Source organism: Trichomycterus rosablanca, chromosome 5, assembly GCF_030014385.1.
Source record: "Trichomycterus rosablanca isolate fTriRos1 chromosome 5, fTriRos1.hap1, whole genome shotgun sequence".
Lineage (NCBI taxonomy): Eukaryota > Metazoa > Chordata > Actinopteri > Siluriformes > Trichomycteridae > Trichomycterus > Trichomycterus rosablanca.
Window position 1 is genome coordinate 46,072,863 of NC_085992.1, and position 20,799 is coordinate 46,093,661.

General features: G+C 38.9%; 1 protein-coding gene across 4 annotated transcripts in view; it reads left to right on the plus strand.

Annotated features, from left to right (window-relative positions):
- si:dkey-27h10.2 (mucin-2) overlaps nucleotides 1–19,602 on the plus strand; it is a 79,051-nt gene extending 59,449 nt beyond the window's left edge. For all 4 annotated transcript variants that reach the window (XM_062995283.1, XM_062995281.1, XM_062995284.1 and 1 more), the window contains exon 17: nucleotides 18,507–19,602. The gene's annotated coding sequence lies outside the window, so the exon portion shown is untranslated. The remainder of the gene's footprint in view (nucleotides 1–18,506) is intronic.
- Nucleotides 19,603–20,799: the final 1,197 nt, after the last annotated feature.

Genomic DNA, 20,799 nt, shown 5'->3' on the forward strand with positions numbered 1-20,799 from the left:
CAGCAGAGGCGATTTAACCTGCCTGTGGGCCCAGGGGCTACAGCTGGTTGTGGGCCCCCACGTATAGTTTTCATAAAATCAGTAAAAAACGCAAGACAACAGAGTTCAGTGGCTTAACTAGGAGCTCATGGGCCCCAGTGCAAAAAATTATTTTGGGCCCTCCTCTATATATATATATATATATATATATATATATATATATATATACGTATGTCTAGTAACGTTAAGCAGGTTACACAGATTCCCAAAATCCCTTGCTGTGTACTCACTGTGTATTGTGATTACATGTATTCTGATATTTTATTGTCTTTTAGTTATTTTTATATTTTACTTAACAAAAATATTGTCGTGTTTTTACTTTCGCTATCGCGGCACTTTACTGCTAGCATTAGCCACTTGCTACTGTAGAGGGTCGGCTCACCTAGCCGCTGTCCGGTGGGGATGCATGGGTCTGTTGCTGTGCGGTGGTGGAGGTGTGGGAGTAAAAGCACATAACAGGGTAGAGTCACTTTAACTGTTTAGTCAGGACCTCAGTGAGCGTTACAGCACTTTACACTGCCGAGCTCCAGAACCCGAACTTTAATGTTGGGGACATAATGCGAGTCTCATATACAAAACTAACTGCAGAACGTCCGAACACACGTGTATAAACCTGGTGCTGCATTCTGATTGGCTGAGCTGAATGTCACTCACATACTAGCTCTAACGTTCACATTGCTTAACTGAAACCACCAATCAGAATTACAGCAGCTCGTTAGAGTTTATCTGGCCAATCAACAGTCAGAAATATGAATAACGTGTAAATGATTTACAAAATCATTGGTTTGTAAGCTTCCCCCCATTCTTATTAACCAAAATAACTAACAAAATAAATAAAAAATAAAACAGCCAATCCGGGGCCCTCAATTATTCGGGGCCCCTGGGCTGAAGCCCAGGTAAGCCCGTGCATTAAATTGCCCCTGGACATCAGGATTCATTGTTGTTTGAGTTTAGAACATATTTCTAACACTTGAAACCTCATCTTAACTTTATAGATGATTGATGCACTATTTTTAATTAAATACATTAAAAAAGTTTGATTTTACCCTGCTGCTTGGTCACTGGAGTTTAGAAAGTTAAGCTTTGAATGATTTTATTTATTTAATTATTTATTTTTAAATAATGAGCCTGTTTGGATGTACTCTCAAAGTAATTTGCATTGTAATTAATTAGTCTATAATTTATGTAACTTGCTAATTGTTATTACTAATCACTCTGTGTAAATATGAAAGTATTTTGTTCCACCTCTTTAATAAGAGTATCATGATGGTCATAATGGACAGCTATTTAACTCTGCAATAGCTGAAACCAGATCTGTGTAGGACTATCAGGTCTCCTGGGGTAAAGGGTCAAGTGTTGGCTCAAGCTCTGGCTTTGTAAAAGACCACACTTACTGCTTTCATCTGTCAGCCATGTCAGCCATAACGCAACAGGCATGACTGATTATGTCTTCAGTGGCGCCATTCTGGGGAAAGAAGAGCTCGAGTTTTGTGTGTCTGTAAACTCTACGTGCAACTGTACATGAGCGGATATATGCTACTGCAGACACTGGGTTTAAGCATTAGGTACATTATAGTATTTACCTACTATAGAAATAATAATACATCATAATAAATACAGCATAACAAAAAAATACAAATATAAATATAAAATCAAATAAAAGCTATAAATGATGCCACAGTTAGTAGTTATTAATTAACTTCCATTTTAGTTTTTCAATGCAATATTCATTTCTGATTTAAATTAAAAGGGTTGTTTGTGCATTGACACAGCAGCAAAAAAATAATAGCTACTTATCTGTTTGTCCCAACAATGTCAAAATGAAAGTTTAAATTTGTGTGCAAAATTACGCACAGTTGTGGCACATTTACAATCCCAACTTCCTGTGCAAATAATATTCACCAAAAAAGCAGTTGTGGTTAAATTTATGAAACTTGAACCCACAAAATTATTGTCGGCAAACAACAGCACAACCGTTCTGCTGTACTGAAGGGCAGAGCCTTACATTAATAAGATAAGATAAGATTCCTTTATTGATCCCCATGGGGGAAATTCGAGTGTTACAGCAGCTCCAGTACAGTGAAAGTACAGTAAATAGAGTAAATAAAATAGAGCAGAATACAAAAAAAAAGGAAATTATAGAAAAAATTTGCTATGCTATGCAATTACTATTATACAACAGTATGGTAATTACAACAGTATAATAAAAACACTATATATACTAAATGTAGATATATACATATGTGTGTATAATGAAATGTAGAGTCCAGTGATGGGAAAAAGGGTGAAGAGATCTTGAGTTATTGTAGGGGGGGAGCTGGCTCATCAGTGTGAGGACAGCCTGTGTATTCTGCTGTTGTTATACAGTCTGATGGCAGTTGGCACAAAAGAGCGTCTAAAGCGCTCCGTCTAATACATAGTTCATTCGAAATGACACATTTGCAAACAGAGTAGTGCACTGCCTGAGATTACAATATTACCCAATTGTAGGCAGATGTAGCCTAGTGGTTAAGGTACTTGGCTAGTAATCAGAAGGTTGCCGGTTCAAGCCCCACCACTGCCAGATTGCCACTGTTAAGTCCTTGAGCAAGGTCCTTAATCCTCAATTGTTTAGATCAGTGGTCCCCAACCACCGGGCCACGGACGGTCATTTATTACCGGGCCGCACAGAAAGAATAAATACAGTAATTAGAGATCGCTACAAAAGCAGTTAAATTTCCAATACTCTTTGGCTGTTATTGTTTTTAATCACAACTACTGTAGGTGGGAGCAGCGTGTCGTTGCAGCGAAAAAAAAAGCTCAGGATTTATACTGAATTTCTATTTTATAGTTATTCTATTTTAAATCCTCCCCACCCCCGCCAGGCCGTGAAATTATATCTTATATGAAACCGTCTGTGGTACAGTAAATGTTGGGGACCGCTGGCTTAGATTGTGTACTGTCACAACTGTAAGTCACTTTGGAAAAAAGCGTCTGCTAAATGCTGTAAATGTAATGTAAATGTACCCCACCTGATTACAAAATATTAAAAAACACCTGAAGGACAATGCACCAATAGATACTCCAACAAATGCAACATATTACTTTTTTTTTTTTTTTTTTTTGCTGAATCAGTTGGTACCCAAATGACTATTAAGAATTGGTGATATAACACAGTATACAACATGCCCATGTCCCGGTAGCCTGGGTTTGATCTGTTTTGTGTAATCCAAACCCTATCTCTAAAACATGCAGAAGATATATTTGTTGCTCTAAATTGCCTCTAGGTGTGAGTAAATATGTGTGATTGTGTTTTGTGCCACTTATGCTGGTTCAACTCAATTAAGCACCTCTTAGAGGAATTAGAATGTTAATTGTGAGGCAGGGTGGCACGGTGGCACGGTGGCTCGGTGGGGAACACTATCGCCTCACAGCAATAAGGTCCTTGGTTCGATTCCCAGGTGGAGCAGTCCGGCTTCATTTTGTGTGAATGAACTGATGACTCTTGTGTAACCAGTAACTACCCGTCCTGTCATGAATGTAACCAAAGTGTGTAAAAACATGAGGTTTAAATTCTACTAAATAATTAAATTCAGAGTCAGGTCATCTCGTCCAGCATCAATGACCTCGCAAATACTCTTTTTGTAACAAAATCTTGTACATAAAAGCCTTCACAGAAGAGCGGAGGTTGTTTTAGTCACTGGAAGGTGGCAGCAGGAAGGGGAGGGTACTATTTGGTCATAACAACCTAATAAATGTCCATGGTTTTAAAGTGGATATCCAACACGCTCAGATGTCCACATACTTTAGACCATGTACTGTACATCAAGTTTAAGCCAGAGTGGACACTGAGAAGCAGTAGTGAAACATTTTAGCTTTGCATAAATACAGAACAAGCCTGTTTTATGAAGCATGGCATTACAGTTAGATATATATAATCACACATATATACAGCTGGTATGTAACTTCATAGCATTGTCATTTATAGCTGCTCGATATCTCATTTTATATTAGCTCGTATAGTATCAGCTCTCACAGTGAAATATAACACACACTGGATTGTATGTGCCCAGCACACACGGGTCAGTGTGAACCCACTGCTTCATGTTTACCTCGTATTATGACATGATTAATCTCCAGGTCTTAAAGTTTGGCTGCAGAATCTAATGTGTGCCAGAACTTTTCTTGCAGCTTCAGAAGAAATGCCATGAGAAAATGCCAGAAAAAGTCTTTCCAAGGAAGCCATAAATCCATGAAAGTCCTCTATTATTCCACCTGGTTGAGTTGCTAAATTACTGACTAAACCAGTAACAGCGACCAGCGTTAATTACAACCATCACAACCTGTACACCAGAGTAAATACCATCCACCTTTCACTACTACTGTCCTGTTATTTTCCTAAGTGAGAACATTTTACATGTTTTCACATCAGAGCCAGATTTCCAAGTTTCAACCTGAGCATGTTTGGGAGAAGCAGGTATTCAATTCAATTATTTTTTTATTTTTTATCATCATATTTTTATTTTACATACCTCATGTGCTCATTTCTACAAGTACTTCAAATCTACTTTGATGGCATGAATATTAAAAATACTTTATTGAAAAGCATTAAAAGATAAGTTAAAAAGCCGCTCAGGTGGCACAGCGGTAAAATACGCTAGCACACCAGAGCTGGGATTTCAAATTCATTGTATCGAATCTCAGCTCTGCCATCTGGCTGGGCTGGGTGGCTATATGAACTATGTTTGACTGTTGTTTATCCAGGGAAAGAAAATGCCGCATAGGGACCTCATAACCGATGCAATTACGACCTCTGCTGGCTGGCTGATGGCATCTGCACAGAGTAGAGGAATAATGCTGATCAGGGTGTGGCTCTTACAAGGCCAATCGGCATATGAACTCGTCTAGTGCAGGTAAAAAGATGCAGTCGGCTACTGCACTCGTTTCAGAGGGAGTGTGTGTCAGTCTCGCTCTCCTTAATCAGGGCGGGGATCAGCATTAGTAGAGAGGAAGCATATTGTAATTGGGTAAAAATTGGACTAAATTGGACGCGCTTAAAATTGGGAGAAAAAGCATAAAAAAAGATACGTTAAAAACATCCGTAAATATGTTCATGTAAATTGTACCTGTTTTATAATACAGATTTTCACTGGTTTAAAAATATTTCATTGACATTTTACATTTTCAGCTTTTATCCAAAGCGACTTACAGTAAAATGGAATGAGCAGCAAGCATCTTAAACATCCCTGTCAGATCAAATGTGTTAATAATTCTCGAATGTAAATTTTCTGAAACCACAAATTGTTCCTGAACAGGTGCACCACTCAAGAATTCACAACTTTCCCTCAGATAAGTGATAAGGAAGGTAACAGAGAAGCCAACAGATTTATGGGTGATTTTAAATTTTAAAAGTTAATCAGAGGGGTCCTTGTTACCCTGGACGATTCAAAGTATCTTATTTTTATATATACGTATAATTTTTTTTCCAATTTTTTCTCCTAATCTAATCGTATCCAGTCACCCGATTGCATTACGCTTCCTCTCTACTGATGCCGATCCCCACTGCTGCCTGAGGCGAGCGAGAGAGCGCCCCCTTCGACTCGTGTGCAGTAGTCGACTGCATCTTTTCATCTGCACGAGGCGGGTTCATATGCAGATCAGCTTTGTGTATGGAGAGACACACCCTGATAAACGCTCTTTGCAGGTGACATCAATTAGCCAGCAGAGGTCACAATTACATCAGTTATGAGGTCCCTATCCGGCATCCCACCCTGTATGAAGAACAGCCAATCGTTGTTCATCTAGCCACCGAGCCCAGCCGGATGGCAGAGCTGAGATTCGAACCGACAAGTTCGAAATGTCAACTCTGGTGTGCTAGCGTGTTTTACCCCTGCGCCACCTGAGCGGCATCTTACACATGCTGATGTTTACAATATTTTCTATGTTTACAGGTATGAATGTGTGTGTTAAGGAGAGAGTGAGCTGTGTGAATAAGATTGTCTGTATTGTATTTTTCGTGCACTACAAGCATCTGTGTAACCAAAAACAAATTCCTTGTATGTGTGAGCATACTTGGCCAATAAAGCCTGATTCTGATTCTGATTAAACCTGTAATTACTTGCCAGCTAAACTTCACAACAAAGTACTAATGTTATTAACTTTACCTATTAGTTAATATATACAGAGGGGGGGCCAAAAAAAGATGTTACCTATGAACATTTTTGAAGTTGAATCAAGTTACACTACTGGTTTACAAAAATTCAGTGTAGCAAATTATATACAGCAAGGCTTAAATAAAACACTTTTTAGGATTATAGGACACTAACTGTGATCAAATGTAATATGTTTTTTGAAGTCAGAATTCTTAGTGTCCGATCGTAAAAAGCAACTTTAGTGGCCTAAACGGATCCCTGACCTTAGTCCCACTGAACAGCTTTGGAATGAACCGGAACATCAACTGAGGCTTGACCAACATCAGTGCCCAGCAATACAAATGCTCTGTAGACAGAATGGGCACAAATTCTTACAGACTTGCTTTAAAGTATGTGAGAAGCCTTCTAAAAAGAATGGCTGTTGTTATAGCTGGAATGGTCACACAAATGTCACTCTATTGTAGTACTTTAGTTTTTAAAATAGGATGTACAACAAGCTCATGGTCAGGTGTCCAAATACTTTTGGCCATGTTGTGTATTTTGTTATTTAACAACAAAGGGGAATTAGAATAGGAGTAATTACTTTTCACAACACCGTATATGCTTACAGCTATATTGTTTTTTCATGCCAATCACAGGAAGTTAGACATCCAGATCAATCTGTTTGGACAAGTTCAGGGCCACTTTCAGCAGTAGTGTAACCTAAACACTGAAGTGTGGACCTGCTGTCTAGGCACTGTTTGATTTATGGCTACAGCCTGTCACTGGCACAGACCTTATAATTATTACCCATTGTTCTGTGTGTGTGTGTGTGTGTGTGTGTGTGCGTGCCCTTCCTGAGTTTTTATGTGGTAATAGGCCCTTTACTGCATCACCTGCCCACCTGTAGCCATGCTGGAGGAACTGAAGCAGCTGGTGTACATGACATTAACTGGGAGTTTTAAAGTCCGCACTGGGTTTAGAACCATAAAATTTAACCAGCTAACCAGCTTCTGTGTTGGTTTTGTTTTCAAATGTACAAGCCAGATTTTTTTTCTTCTAAAAGAAAATTTTGCCAACCCCAAAGATGTATGCCTCCTATTTCTTTTTTCTTTATTGATAAAATGAAACGCATATGTAATAGTTATTTATTTATTATCCTCAGACGTCACCTTTGAGTTTGAGATTTCTATGTGGGATTCATTCCTGCATTTGGCAGATGGTTTTGTCCAAAGTGACTTACAATTAAGGGACAGTGGTAGCCTAGTGGGTAGAGCTTTGGGCTATCAACCGGAGGTTTGGCGGTTCAAATCCAGGTTCTGCTATGCAGCCACTGATGGGTCCTTGAGCAAACCCCTTAACCGTGTCTGCTCCAGGGGTGCCGTATGATGGCTGACCCTGCGTTCTGACCCCAGCTTCCAAACAAGTGACAAATAAAGGATATCTTCTACAATTAAGACAAGATATATTCTAAGCAACTGTGTGTAAATGGTTTTATTCAAGGTCCAAGTAATGATAGTTTTGCGGGTTGTGGGGCTCGAACCCTCAACTTTCCAAACTAAAACTCAGTGCTTTTATGAGCAGTAATATTTTTCTCTGATGTCAATGTAATAATAATTTATTAATAATGTAATAATCAGCCACTCGGTTCGAAACTTAGCGCTCAACGATTGGCTTGTTGTTCATACAGGGTGAGAAACCGGATAGGGACTCTTTCATAACTGATGCAATTACAATATCTGCTGACTGATTGATGGTGCCTGCACAGAGTCGAGGAATAATGCATTGATCAGGGTGTGGCTCTCCATACACAAACCTGATCCGCATATGAACTCGTCTCATGCAAGTGAAAAGTTGCAGTCGGCTACTGCACACATGTCGGAGGGGGTGTGTGTTAGTCACGGCTCTCCTCAATCAGCAGTGGAGATCAGCATCAGTAGAGAGAAAGCATAATGCAGTCGGATAATTGGATAAGACAAAAAAATTGGGAAAAAGGCAAAAAATAATTAATAATTAATAATTTATTTAAATATGCCCTGGGAAGGGTATCTATCGCAGTGCATTGTATGGTACAATACTAAAGTACTAACATCAGGCACACTTAATGTGAAGTTAAGGTACTAAACTAGTAATTGGAAGGTTGTTGGTTCAAGCCCCACCACTGCCAAGTTGCCACTGCTTGGCTCTTGAGCAACAGCCTTAAGCCACAGTTGTTTGGATTTGGTTGCCTAGTATTTGGTTGCTCTGGATAAAAGCATCTGATTAGTGTCATGTAAATGTTTAAACTCGTGTCCCTGGATCACACTGTCACTTGTTATAAATACTGAATACTTGACATTACTGATATTATTTTGTACTATCAAAAATGCTTGCTGGATGGCACAGTGGAGCAACAGTTAGTGTCGTTGCTGTACAGCACTAGGGTCTTGGAGACTTGAACCAAAACGTATCTTTCAATTTAGCAGTCATTTGAGAAAACCATGTAATTAGACCATTACTTTACATAGTTTCATTTTTACAGGTAATTATGCACCAGCACCACACACGTCTATTCTAACTGATGATCATTCCACAGTTTAAAGATGGATTAGCTTCTGGTTGTGGGCTATAGAGAAGAGTGTAATTATAGTAAAAGAGCCGCTACTGATCCATGTATCTGCAAGACAATATAAACCAGGTGTGTTATGGTAGGATATTGATGCAGTCTTTGTTCTTGCCAGCGTGGCACTTATGTTTGGAGAAGTTTAATGTGTTTGATGATGAAGCAGTCTGCTCTTTGTGAAATACTAAAACACTGAAGACTACAGTCTGGAATGCAAAAGTTATTCATACAGAGAAATCCAAGCAATGCTCATGTTTAATGGACAGTGCAGTTCTAGTTCCAAAATTTTTTTAAACTGGGTATTGTGCTCATGATTAGCTTCTCTATGATTTATTATTTATCAATTAATGTATGCTGATTGAGGTTAACAAAGGTTTTTGATCAAAATGTATCCCAGAATGCAAGGCAAAATTACAGCCTAGGACAGATGCCCAGTGTGTACACCTAAGGAAACTCAGAGTCCACCTACAGCATGCAAAACATAACAGAAGTAGTATGTCTGAGTTGAAGATTACACTCTCTGGAGGTGTACAATACCATCATTACCTACTGCAGCTTAGTGTTATTCATGAAAATCAATTCATGCATTAATTTTGAAATCATTATTTTTATCGAAATGATTCCTGGGTGGAATCATGGTGGCTTAGTGAACAACCCCAAATCAGAAAAACAGGGACAGTATGGAAAATGCAAATAAAATAAAAATGCAGTGCTTCTTACATTTACTTTGACTTTTATTTGATTGCTGACAGGATGAACCTGAGCTATTTTATGTTTTATTTGCTCAACTTCATTTCATTCATTAATAAACATCCATTTCTGCATTTCAGGCCTGCAATACATTCCAAAAAAAGTTGGGACGAGGGCAATTTAGGGCTAGTAATGAGGTGAAAAAACTAAATAATGATGTGATTCCAAACAGGTGATGTCAACAGGTGATTGTTATCATGGTTTGGTACAAAAGCAGCATCCAGGAAAGTCTGAGTCTCTGATGAGCAAAGATGATCAGAGGATCTCCAGTTTGTCAACAAATGTGTAAGAAAATTATTAAAATGTTTAAAAACAATGAACCTCAAAGAACGATTGGGAGGGATTTGCATATTTCTCCCTCTACAGTGCATAATATCATTAAACCATTCAAGGAATTGGAAGGAATTTCAGTGCGTAAAGGCCATGGACACAAGCTTAAGCTGAACGCTCGTGATCTTCGCTCCCTCAGACGGCACTGCATCAAGAACCATCACTCAACAATAGCTGATATAACCACATGGGTGAGAGATTACTTTGGCAAACCTTTGTCAAGCTCTACAATACAGAGTTACATGCACAAATGCCACTAAAAACTTTACTGTGCAAAAAAGAAGCCTTATGTTAACCATGTCCAAAAGCGACATCGACTTCTCTGGGCTCAGAGGCATCTAGGATGGACCATCACACAGTGGAAACGTGTATTGTGGTCAGATGAATCAGCATTACAGGTCTTTTTTGGAAAAAATGGACGCCGTGTGCTCCAGACCAAAGACGAAAAGGACCATCCAGACTGTTATCAGCAACAAGTCCAAAAGCCAGGGTCTGTCATGGTATGGGGTCGTGTCAGTGCCCTTGGCAAAGGTCATTTACTCTTCTGTGATGGCAGCATTAATGCAGAAAAGTACATTGAGATCATAGAGCAACATGTGCTGCCTTCAAGACGTCGTCTTTTCCAGGGACGTCCAGCATTTTTCAACAAGACAATGCAAAACCACATGCTGCACGCATTACAAAGTCATGGCTGTGGAAGAAGAGGGTACGGGTACTGGACTGGCCTGCCTGCAGTCCTGACCTGTCCCCAATAGAGAATGTGTGGAGAATTTTGAAAGGAAAAATGCGACAACGACGACCCCGTACTGTTGTACATCTTAAGACGTGTTTGCAGGAAGAACGAGACAAAATAAAAGCTGAAATACTAAATCACTTGGTCTCCTCTGTGCCAAAATGTCTTTTAAGTGTGGTGAAAAGGAATAGCAACATTACAAAGTGGTAAATGCTTTACTGTCCCAACTTTTTTGGAATGTGTTGCAGGCCTGAAATGCAGGAATGGAGGTTTATTAATAAATGAAATGAAGTTGAGCAGATCAAACATGAAATATCTCAGGTTCATTCTGTCTGTAATGAAATAAAGTCAAAGTAAATGTAAGAAACTCTTACAAACTCTCTGTGTTTTTTATTATTTGCATTTCCCTTGCTGTCCCAACTTTTTCTGATTTGGGTTGTAGGTGCCACACAGCACTAGGGTCCTGTAGACTTGGGCTCAAACTTCATCACCATTTAACAGCTGGCACATTTGGCATGTATTTCTTATATCCACATGGGTTTCCACTGGGTGCTCTTCCTACTTCCTATCTACAAAAGCATGCAGTTTTGCATGTGCTAGAATTTTTTGATGGCCATGACATGTTAGTATGTCAATAAAAAGATGCCCTGCAGTCAGCAAACACAGGCCCATAAATCCTGCAAAACAAATATAACTTAAAAGATAATTCTCCATAGGCCATGTTAATAAATCAGCCTGCACACTGTTTGAGGTACAGAATACACTGTGTGTAGGGCAGTGTACACATGCATTTACAGTATGTATGTGTCGGATTGCTTTGATGCACAGTTGCTAGAAGCAGAATTACCACACCCGGATCACATTATCTCACCACACATACACCAGGAACAGTCCGTCCACTTATTTAGTTCACTAAGAGAATGTCCACCAGCTCTGGTGGTTTCCACATAAAACTCCACACCTTTTTTTCTTTGCCACTATTTTTGCATGTGACAGGACCTTGTGCGTATCTGCTGGCTCATGTTCCTCTGTGGTTGGGAGGCAGAATTCACTGTGACCTCAGATACCCTTCAGTCTTTATATGGTTTAAGAAGCTGTGATTTTGTAATATTAGAGAAATGTAATTAGACTAGTGTTTAGTTAGTTTCCTTGTCCATTGTCAAAAATATATAACCGTTGTTCATCATCAGTACATTTATGTCCCTGACTTGTGCTACTTTGTTTGTACTTCACAAGATAGCAAAGCTTACCCCTTAAATTCAATTCCATAATACAGATTTTCTCTTAAAAAATAATATTAATTTAGTAAAGAACAAATAGATATTTATATTTTCAATAGTTTTGTGATCCTTCAACTTTTTTGTTCTGTGAAAGATGAGTTTGGTCAGAAGTGACTGTTTACTGCAGAATTACCAATAAAAACTAAATTTTGAAATATAGCAGTATGTTAACAAGCTTTTGGGTGTTAAAATTTACTGGTGGTAAATGATGACACACTACTAAAAATAGGTCTAATATTATAAACTACAGCTTGTTTTGGTAATACAGTTTGGACACATGAAAAGCAACAGCTATTCCAGAAAAATAACTACAAAGAAATTAGCGTTCTTCAAAAAGTTTCCACACTTTTTTTACACAATTTAAAAAAAATAAATGACATCTCTTTTCTACGTAGTCACCTTTTGATGCATTTTTGGTTGAGCGTGTAGCCACTGATGCAGCGCTGCTTTCACACCATCTGAATTTACGGTTTCTTTCTTAACTTTTCCTGACCTTTTATTTTAAATGAGTTTGGTCAAACTATGTATGTTTATGTGGGCACAGAGAAGTCACCAGTTATAATCTATACTAATCACTAACCAGAATTTAGAGGGCTAATATGCCACAAAGTTAAATGACATTGCTGGAATACGACATGGTGGATAAGTGGGTAGCACTGTCGCCTCACAGCAAGAAGGTCCTGGCTTTGACCCCCAGGTGGGGCGGTCCGGGTCCTTTCTGAGTGGAGTTTGCATGTTCTCCCAGTGTCCGCGTGGGTTTCCTCCAGTGGCTCCGGTTTCCTCCCACAGTCCAAAGACATGCAAATGAGGTGAATTGGAGATACAAAATTGTCAGAGACTGTGTTTGAAATAAACTTGTGAATTGATGAATCTTGTGTAACCAGTAACTACCGTTTCCTGTCATAAATGTAACCAAAGTGTAAAACATGACGTTAAAATCCTAATAAAACAAACATTGCTTGAATATAATTACCCAGCAGACCCCAAAATACAGTTATAAAATAACTGCATGTAAACGTTTGACTTCAACTGTATTTTATATAGGGAACCATAAACAGTAGTAGGTTTTAATAAACTGTGTTTCTGAAAAATAAAACTGTATCCTTAATAATAATCAGTTTCCTTAGTTAATTATTTAATAAAAAGTATTAAGCTTAAGGAACAGCTACAGTACAAATACACGTGTCACATCTGTTACCCTGGCATTAATCTCTTATTTTCCTACAACTATAACTTTCTACAACTTTCAGTCAAGTATAATTTTTACATTGATGAGTGTTGTTGGTATACCGACACTGTCTCACTTTTTCTCACTCTGTGTTCATCATTTTTCCCAGCTGTCCCTGCTCCTAAGCTTTTTTTATCCACCATAAGCTGGCCGTCCCAAAAACGTCGGGTGCTTTTAGCAAGGCTAAATTTGTTCGAACTCGAGGAGCTATTTTACAACCTGGGCACTTAAATAAAGTGATAATTAAACCATAGTGCGTGAATGCGGCATCTTCGAACTTCCTGTATGTGCCCTGCTTCAATCACACATTTTTATTCCTTTTATAACAACTGGCTTCATATTTTTGGATAGGCTTTAAACATTTGCTTACAAGAGAAGTGTTGCATATACAGTAACGTTATACTGTAGGTGGGTGGGTGGATCTGAGCAAGTGAGCTCCTTATTTCTCCGGATCATAGGATGTGAACACATATACATAAAGAATTTTTATATACAAACACTATTTCTGGAAAAGTCTTTTCAATAAAAACAAGAATCTGTGAATGACCTCGAACCGGACCAACTTGATTGCATGCTGTAAATATTTAAAAAAAATAAGAAGCAATTAGAAAGGAGACAATTTCTTTCTTATATCTCTGTGTTTTAAATGGTTTAATTTGACCTTTTTGTGGATATGTAAAAATTTGAACTAAATATTAATATACTCATGCATTCGGGCGGCACGGTGGCTAAGTGGGTAGCACTGTCGCCTCACAGCAAGAAGGGTTCGATCCCTAGGTGGGGTGGTCCGGGTCCTTTCTGTGTGGAGTTTGCATGTTCTCCCTGTGTCTGCTCCTAGGTTTCCTAGGGTGCTCCGGTTTCCTCTCACAGTCCAAAGACGTGCAAGTGAGATAAATTGGAAATATTAAATTGTACATGACTGTGTTCGATATAACCTTAGTTGTGAGTGTAATGAGTGACTATTGTTCATGCATGAATGTAACCAAAGTGTAAAACATGACGTTAAAATTCTAAGAAACAAACAAACAAACTCATGCATTCATTTTTATATTCTACAGTGAATTATAGCAATGCTGTTTTAGTAGCTCAAATTGTAGGGGTTTGTTATCTACCCGCTCTCATCTTTACGCAAGTTACATCTGCTTCATGTTGCAACATCTTGACCAGTCGGCAGGGACATTTTTGTGAGCAGTGTCGAAGGTCAAAAGTCAGGTAGTCGTAATTAGAGCTAACAGACTGACCAGAAGAGTTGTTGACTGTCACTGCTAAAGTCAAATATCACATTCCAACAGGTAGGACTGAACAAGTCTGGACAGAGATGACTGGGGGCTAGAATTACGAGGAAAATGAAAAGCACCACGAATTTAAGTTAATTGCCAGTGCAATCTGCACTCACTTTACGTCTGACGTTAACATTCGGTTTCCTAAAGCAATAGAACCAAAATGAGCATTTAGATTTCATTAAAGCAACTGGCACTGGGTTCAACAATGGCAAAGTGTGTTATGTGACATCACCTTTAATCTTTTTGTCTATCTTTTTGGCTTAACATACTGTTGAGTACATTTGTAGTTGGTATTACACTGTTAAGCCCAAATGTAACTTTAAATTAGTTAAAATGGAATGTCCAAGAAGCTTCTGGTCAGGTGTCCAGATATTTTTGAACATATAGTGTATAGAACAGTTGAGGAGAGTTAACTAAGTTATCCAGCTTCATAAATGCAGAAGCCTACATCCACTCATACCAGCACAACACACACTAACACACCACCACCATGTCAGTGTCACTGCAGTGCTGAGAATGATCCACCACCTAAGTAATACCTGCTCTGTGGGGGTCCTGTGGGGGTCCTGACCATAGAAGAACAGGGTGAAAGCAGGCTAAAAAGGTATGCACAGAAACAGATGGACTACAGTCAGTAATTGTAGAACTACAAAGTGCTTCTATATGGTAAGTGGAGCTGATAAAATGGACAGTGTTTTGTAGAAACAAGGAGGTGGTTTTAATGTTATGGCTGATCGGTGTATGTGATTAATATACAATAAAGAGATCTTTTTATGTAATTTATGTTTATGTTATTTATCATGTGAGAGAAAGTGTAAGAAACAGAGAGAATTCTGAACTTTTAATACAAACTTTCTCCCAGTTGTCCTAAAATGTGCAGCATTTTGTGCAACCCTGCAGGCTGTGATCAGATGGGTGCTGAAAGAAAGACCTGCCTCTATCAGCCCTGTCCATCATGACCACATTCCTCATGCCAGCACTGACACTTCATACCCAAAAATCACTAACATGGATTCTTTTTTCACTAGGGATTAGAAACAGTATTTACATCTGATTTTTGGTCCACATATTTGATTTGGCACAGTTCTTACTTCGACTGCCCTCCCTGTTTACCCAGGCTTGGGATTGGCACTAAGAGTGCACTGGTATGTGCACAACCAGTGGCTAGTTTACAGTTTAAAAATACTAACAAGCACTATTATGTACAGTATATGAACTAACAGACATCACTGATGAGGATCCAGCCTTCCCTCCTCAGACACGACCATCTGTGTATGTAGAGTGCTGAACCAGGGTAGTGAAACCACCCAAACCTGTGAGCTAGCATATATTTAAGGTACAAATGTACAGTCTATTTTTCTGACCATGTTTACCATGAAAAACTTGAGAAATGTAGATCAGCCATACACTGTCCATTTTATCAGCTCCACTTACCATATAGAAGCACTTTGTAGTTCTACAATTACTGACTGTAGTCCATCTGTTTCTCTACATACTTTTTTAACCTGCTTTCACTCTGTTCTTCAATGGTCAGTACCATCACAGAGCAGGTTTTATTTAGGTGGTGGATCATTCTCAGCACTGCAGTGACACTGACATAGTGGTGGTGTGTTAGTGTGTGTTGTGCTGGTATGAGTGGATCAGACAGCAGTGCTGCTGGAGTTTTTAAACACCTCAATGTCACTGCAGGATTGAGAATAGTCCACCAACCAAAAATCCCCAGCCAATAGCGCCCTGTGGGCAGCGTCCTGTAACCACTGCTGAAGGTCTAGAAGATGACCAACTCAAACAGCAGCAATAGATGACCGATCGTCTCTGACTTTACATCTACAAGGTGGACCAACTAGATAGGAGTATTTAATAGAGTGAACAGTGAGTGGACACGGTATTTAAAAACTCCAGCAGTGCTTTTGGGTCTGATCCACTCATACCAGCACAACACACACTAACACACCACCACCATGTCAGTGTCACTGCTGTGCTGAGAATCATCCACCACCCAAATAATACCTACTCTGTGGTGGTCCTGTGGGGGTCCTGATCATTGAAGAACAGCATGAAAGGGGGCTAACAAAGCATGTAGAGAAACAGATGGACTACAGTCAGTAATTGTAGAACTACAAAGTGTTTCTATATGGTAAGTGGAGCTGATAAAATAGACAGTGAGTGTAGAAACAAGGAGGTGTTTTTAATGTTATGGCTGATTGGTGTATATCTACATAGTAGCTATTTGCTTAATAAGTCCCTGGTAATGAAGGTCTGTGACATTGTCCAGAAACCTGCTATTAACAGGGTGAATGCCTAGACTATGAGTTATTTGGTTAGTTAGTTAATGTCCTTTCTACGCTGGCCTTTAATGCCGGTCACTCATCTTACCTGGCACTCAGGCCGCTGTAGTTGCTGACAGATTGTTGGTCACGGTTGGCTGCCCTGTGAAGAGAGCACCCGAGGAATGTGGGGTCTTCTGCAAAAAGGAAGCCCTGGTTTGCCAGGATCTCAAAAAATGTTATTAATTATTAACCAGGAATACCTCTATAGCAGGAACAGAGCTTAATCCTGTATTTACCAGTATTGCTACCTGCTTTAATGCATCGGTGCCAACACAGATTTGTCTTATGACTATTTTGAGTTCACATCCTGACATCCAAATGGTCTTTAATTCACTGCGTCCTACTTTTTTTTAAGCAGGTGTAGTCTCAGCTTTAAAAAAAGAACAAAGGAGATTTAGGAGAGTCATGTTATTAAAAGTTTCCAGTTCCATACTGGACCCAGTAAATGCAGTCTATGAAACTCAATGCTGGTGCTCTGAACCGGGCACAAGGTTAGAGCAGGTTATTTAAACATGGCTGCTGGATTAGTCCTGCAGGTTTGTTCACTTTGATAAATCTCCTGAGGAATTCCCAGCCTCTCAGCGTCTGCTTTCGCCTCTCCTGAGTCCAAGTGCATCTGAAAATCTGTTTATTTGTTTTTAGCTTTTTTGCAGTTTAGTTTTATTTTTATGTTGGGCATTAAATAGTACTAATCTAAGTTACTCATCCTTACACAAAGAATCTGATGAAAATATATATATATATTTTTTTATTTATATTTTTTCCCCTTTTTTTCCCTCCAATTTTTATCCCCCAGTCTAGTCGTGTCCAATTACCCTGATTGCATCCTCTATACTGATTCGACCCTTCACCGCTGACTGAGGACGTCTCTCAACTGACATGCGCCCCTCTCGCAAGTACAGTCAGTGCATTTTTTCACCTGCATGAGTCGAGTTCATATACTTGACGGGCACTGTGTATGGAGGGCCACACCCCCATCAGCATTATTCCTCATCAGTCAGCCAGCAGGGGCCACAGTCACACCAGTTATGAGGACCTATGATCCGACTTTCTTACCCTCTAACCCTGAACAACAGCCAATCGTTGTTCATGCTGCCACCCAGCCTAGTCGGAAAGGCAGAGCTGAGATTCGATACGATGTATTCGAAACCCCAACTCTGGTGAGCTAGCGTACTTTACCACTGCACCACCTGAGCAGCTAGAATCTGATGAAAATATTAATTCTACTCTTCCTTGCTAAGAACAATGAATAAATTATATTAAGAAAACACTATAGCCATTGCACTGATAGGGCTTTTCCACCAAAAGAACCCTGATTCTTGAACCGGTTCTGTTCAGGTTTCTTCAAACTTTGGGGTTTTTTTTCTAGAGAACTGACCCGCATTTCCACCAGTTTTTGGGAACCAAGCCTGTGTCATCAATGGTGGGCATACACAACGAAAGTAAAGAGTAGTAACATGATGGCGGAGCGTGTAGATTATGTGCGAGCTGTTGTTACAGATGTTCATTTTTATGCAAAAAGCATCAATCAACTATTGGTGATAAGAAGACGTAGACGTGTTTGTCGCAGTTGTTGTTTTCTTTAGTTCATTGACGTGAGAAGCGACCATCGGCGCAAATAGCCGATTTGCTCAGCGCTCGACTGGAGAAACAGAATGGTTATTAAATATGAAACATGAAGCAAGACTGTGATAGAATCAGTGAAAAATATTGTTCGTTGATTTTAAAAACGTAATTGCAGCTTGAATATTTGCTTTAAAATGTTGATTTCTAAGAACCATTGTCAATCAGCACAACTCAATTTTTTTTTTTTTTTTACAGACTGAAGAGGAAATGTCTAATTTACGGAACTGGAAAAGAAGACTGCATAACATAATGAATTCAGAAAAAAGTGCAAAATAAAAATGTTCTTTTCTTTTTTAAGCTGAACAATAGAATATTTAAATACATTGTGTAATGTAATAGAAATCAATCAACTGTGTTTATTATCTGCAATTGCTGCACTATATTTGTAGTGTAGAGGGGCAGTACAGGGGTTTATCAAAGGGGTTGGGTGCATGGTTAGAAATACTTAGGGGATTGTTACTGTGTAATTTGCTCAGTTTTAGGGACCTGGAGCATTTGATAAATGGTGTAAATGTAAATGTGTTGTGAGAATTTATTTTTTGTAAGATAACATCTTTTGTACCTATATTAGAAAACCTGTGTGATAAATGTGATATTTTTAATCTAGCTGTTTCAAGGCAATGTATTGTATAGATCTACTAAATATGCTCCATGTGTGATTTATTACAAATCATGTTCAATACTAGGATTTCTTCTGTCCATCTCTGTCCACTGCAACTTCAGTATTTCTGAAATATTAAACTATGAGTCTATCAAGCCATTGAATTCAGTATCTAGTAGTAGTTTAACTTAATAATGAAATATATTTTTGGCTATTGCACACGGCATCCATTTTTTTTCCAAAAAAGACCTGGAATGCTGATTCATCTGACCACAATCCACGTTTCCACTGTGTGATGGTCCATCCTAGATGCCTCCGAGCCCGGAGAAGTCAACGCGGCTTTTTGCACAGTAAAGTTTTAAGTGCCATTTGTGCAGTAACTCTGTATTGTAGAGCTTGACAAAGGTTTGCCAAAGTAATCCCTCACCCATGTGGTTATATCAGTTATTGTTGAGTGGCGGTTCTTGATGCAGTGCCGTCTGAGGGATTAAAGATCAAGGGCGTTCAGCTTAAGCTTGCACACTTGACCTTTACGCACTGAAATTCCTTCCAATTCCTTGAATGGTTTAATGATATTATGCACTGTAGAGGGAGAAATTACAATGTGTTGCAGGCCTGAAATGCATGAATGGAGGTATATTAATAAATTAATTCAAACTGTCTGAATCAAATAAAAGTAAATGTGAGAAACTCTGTGTTTTTATTTTATTTGCATTTTCCATACTGTCCCAACTTTTTCTGATTTGGGGTTGTAATTGACAATCCAATTCATTCCAAAGGTGTTCAGTGGAGTTAAGGTCAGGACACATGATGGATTGGTGTTCTATCTGGGGAGTGTTACTGCCGGACCCACTGCGACCCTGACCAGGATAAACAGTGCATAAAAATAAAATGAAAAAAAGATCTAAAATACTTCACGTGGTGTGTACTGTTTTCAGGTGTTCCTAACAGGGAATTATAAGCCTCGCATTGGCAGAAAATTCCTGTCTTTTAGCAGCCTGTACTTGAAGTGGGTGTGTTTGCACCTGGAGTTTATGCTGAACAAAGAGGATGCTTAAAGCACTTGGACAGAGACAGAGAATGAATCAAGCATTATGCTGAATATAACGATAACGGCTCAGTAAAACAGATTCACATGAGGGGATTCAATTTAGGTTTTCTGTACTGGCAAACAAAAATTGAAGTTTTAATTGATCACATTTTGTCTGTTTTGTTTCTTTGCCTTAATAAAAAAAAAAAATATATAATATTAGAACTGTATTTAAACTCTTTTTAAAGCCATCAGAACATTTATCATGTTTTCTTGACAAATTGGATAGTATGTTTTGCAAAAGAAATACATTTTCATCTATTATTAAACACATTAGCTTGTGAAGCAACTGGAGAACTGACCCGCATTTCCACCAGTTTTTGGGAACCAAGCCTGCGTCATCAATGGTGGGCATACACAACGAAAGTAAAGAGTAGTAACATGATGGCGGAGCGTGTAGATTATGTGCGAGCTGTTGTTACAGATTTCATTTTTATGCAAAAAGCATCAATCAACTATTGGTGATAAGAAGACGTAGACGTGTTTGTCGCAGTTGTTGTTTTCTTTAGTTCATTGACGTGAGAAGCGTTTTGCGACCACTGCGACCATCGGCGCAAATAGCCGATTTGCTCAGCGCTCGACTTGAGAAACAGAATGGTTATTAAATATGAAACATGAAGCAAGACTGTGATAATTTGTTAGGTAACATATATTAAACGTATCAAAACTGCATGTCAGTATTTACTTTTACTGTAAGAAGTAAGAATACTGAGGCCGCTCAGGTGGTGCAGCGGTAAAAACACACGCTGGAACCAGAGCTGGGATCTCGAATACATCGTATTGAATCTCAGCTCTGC